Source organism: Raphanus sativus, unplaced genomic scaffold (genome assembly GCF_000801105.2).
Source record: "Raphanus sativus cultivar WK10039 unplaced genomic scaffold, ASM80110v3 Scaffold1124, whole genome shotgun sequence".
Taxonomy (NCBI): domain Eukaryota; kingdom Viridiplantae; phylum Streptophyta; class Magnoliopsida; order Brassicales; family Brassicaceae; genus Raphanus; species Raphanus sativus.
The window spans coordinates 22017-25149 of NW_026616438.1; the positions used below are offsets into that span (position 1 = coordinate 22017).

Genomic DNA, 3133 nt, shown 5'->3' on the forward strand with positions numbered 1-3133 from the left:
GCTGTCAGGTAGAGAGAGAGAGAAACGCGAAGCCTTTCTTTCAACTCTCTCACAGGTCTTAAAGCCCTAAAGACTTGGGAGTCCAACTGTGGTGGTGATCTATCTCTCGTCTTACCTCTCCCGTTCTTAAAGATTACTTTCCGTCAGGTAATGTCTCTCAGTTTTCCTTAGTTTTCTCGAGAAAAATGCTGCGAAGCTCTAAAATGGGAAGTGTTTGATTGAGAAAGTGTGAGATTGATTTGATTTTTTTTTTTTTTTTTTTTTTGTAATTTCGAATATTCTCAGGATCTTCGGTAATGGCTTGCTTGCGTGGTATCTCGAAGAGAGTTAATCTCTTACAGAGGCGAGTTTACCCAACGTGTGGTCATCTCATCAGTAACGACAAAGATGAAACTAAACCGAGTTCTGATGCAGTGATGATCCCTAAACTCTTTGGGGCTAACAACAAGCTTACCTCTATGTTTACGGAGAGGCAGTTTGCTGCTCCCTTGGGTCTTGGATTGTCTTCTTGTCGGTACATGAGCTCCTCCTCTACTACACCACCACCCACGGAATGGTCTGATAAAGTTGATGGTATCGACTTTGTTGCACCTCAAGTCGTTCCTGATCAGATCGTTGAAGCTGTGACGATGACAAGCCAAGCTGTTCCTGCTGTGAACGAGGTTGCTATTGCAGCTGCGGATTCTGCTTTTCCTGTTGCTGCTTTGCAGCATCTGATTGATGCTCTTCATTCCTTTACTGGCTTGAACTGGTATATTATATTTACACACTCTTTTTTTTTTTTTTTCTGTTCTGTTTCTGTTTTGTATGTGAGTTTTTTTTTTTGTTTTGTTTTTTTCAGGTGGGCTTCGATAGCTTTGACTACTGTGCTCATTCGTGGAGTTACAATTCCCATTCTTTTGAATCAACTTAAGGCTACTTACAAACTCAATGTTAGCTCCCGCTGTATTTTTAATTTTTTTTTTATTTACATTATTAGGATATGCTTCTTTTTGCACTAGTGCTTCATCTATCATATGTTCTTGCAGCTTCTGAGGCCTCAACTGGAGGAGCTAAGACAAGAGATGGGCAATAAGGTAACAAGCTCTTCCTCCTCCTTTTCTTTACTTGTTCTTTGTACCGTTTGTGAGTGTCTCATTGTTCAAGTCCATGAATCAAAACGCCTTTCCGTTTCATAACACCATGGGTTGCTCCACCTTGCTTTTCTAATTACCCACTTGTCTTGACCTTTTGCGTGTGTTGTTATTTTCTTAGGGTACGGATCCTGAAGCCATGGCAGAAGGCCAAAGACGGATGCAGTTATTGTTTAAACAGTAAGTCTCTTTTTTGATTGGTCTCCTAAAGTTAAAAGGTACAACTAGATTTCTCCTTTGCTGATTTTGGTGGATTGGCTTAGGCATGGGGTAACTCCGTTTACACCTCTCAAAGGACTTATTATTCAAGGCCCCATCTTCATCAGCTTTTTCTTTGCGGTAAGATATTTGATCTCATTGAGTTGACTCTCATCATTGCATTCACTGATTGATGCTTGTCTACATATACAGATCAGGAATATGGCCGAGAAAGTACCGTCATTTAAACCGGTGGAACTCTTTGGTTTACTGACCTCACCACTGCAGATACTACATATATCTTGCCACTTCTCACCGCAGTTACTTTCATTATTATGGTGGAGGTAGTAGCTTTGTATATATGCTTTTGCTTTATCTATATCACTTTTAGTAGTCGTCATTGTCAGACTTAATATATATTGAATGCAAGTCTTGTATTGTTTTGTGTCTGTAGTCCAACATGCAGGAAGGTATGGAAGGGAATCCAGTAGCAGGAACTATGAAGAAATTCTCAAGAATCATTGCCATTCTCTCTATTCCAATTTTGATGGGCATTGAAAAGGTAAAATAGTACTCTCCTCCCTCTCTTGACTCTCTTTGATGTGGATAATAAGCAATGAGTTTTTGGGCAGGCATTGTTCTGTTACTGGCTCACTTCCAACCTGTTTACCCTTGGGTATGGACTAGGCAAGTCCCCTATCTCTTTCCACAGAGTCTTGAAACTTGAGATGAAAGAGTTTTGATGTGACATTGTGTATATAATTAATGTGTGCAGCACTAAGACGTCCTGATGTGAGGAAGCTCTTGAATCTACCGAATGTTGGCACCTCTTCTTCCACCGGGCAGCCATCTCCGCCGCCTTCGCCTATTCCATTTTCCTTTGAGCAGCCAAAAGACCAAAGTGTTGTTGGTCATGAAGATCCTCCTATGCATTCCTCCCAAGATCCTCATGTGTCTTCTTCCTCCGAGTCATCTTCGAGTGTTCCAGAGAGAAGAATCTCCAGGAGTTCAGTTCTGAATCAGAGAATCAGAACTCTGGAGAGACAACTCAAAGACCGAAAGAAGAAGTGACCGGTTCTTTCTGTATTTTTTTTTAATGTTAAAGTTGTTTTGCTTGAACTGGCTGAGATACAATAGAAGGAAGGGATTAAGTATCCCCGGAATTTAAGGTTTTGAATATGAAGGCAATAATCAAGTCATATGGATTACTCTGAAGTATTCATCTTATATACTGATAGCGACCTACAAGAGGTTCCTATCAAAGTGCTAGCTTATAGAGAAAACTAACTTAAACTCCTTGGCACGGTAATCCGAGAAACTGAAAACACTCCTATTCTCAATTGATCTTTATCGATGATCTTTGTTATTGTAAAGGTCTCCCTTTAAATAGGGATCCACCTTGAAGAATGCATATAACAAAATATGAAAAGTTGCAGAATGGAATTAAGTAAAAACTAGACCATAGATGGAAATAATGAAAACGCCAATATTCTTGATCTTCTTCTCCTTGTTAATGCTTAACCGACTTCGTTTGAACCGACTAACGTTATTGGACATTGTTCTCGAAGTCTTCCTAGCTTTTCAAGTCTCTCTCCCCCCGAGATACATTTTTTTTTCAAAAAGATGATCAGATCTATCAATACTTTCCTGCCACATTCACCTTGTCCTCAAGGTGAAATTCCGGAAACTGTCGAGCCAATGTTCACATGCACAAATACTTCCAATTCATTACTCCCTTACAGCGAACATTGGATACTGTCTGGAGTAACTTATTATATCACTTGTTAAAGCGTGAGGAAGTT

At 39.9% G+C, this 3133-nt stretch overlaps 1 pseudogene; it reads left to right on the forward strand.

Annotated features, from left to right (window-relative positions):
• On the forward strand, nt 1-2487 carry LOC130503778 (mitochondrial inner membrane protein OXA1-like; annotated as a pseudogene).
• The last annotated feature ends 646 nt before the right edge of the window (nt 2488-3133 follow it).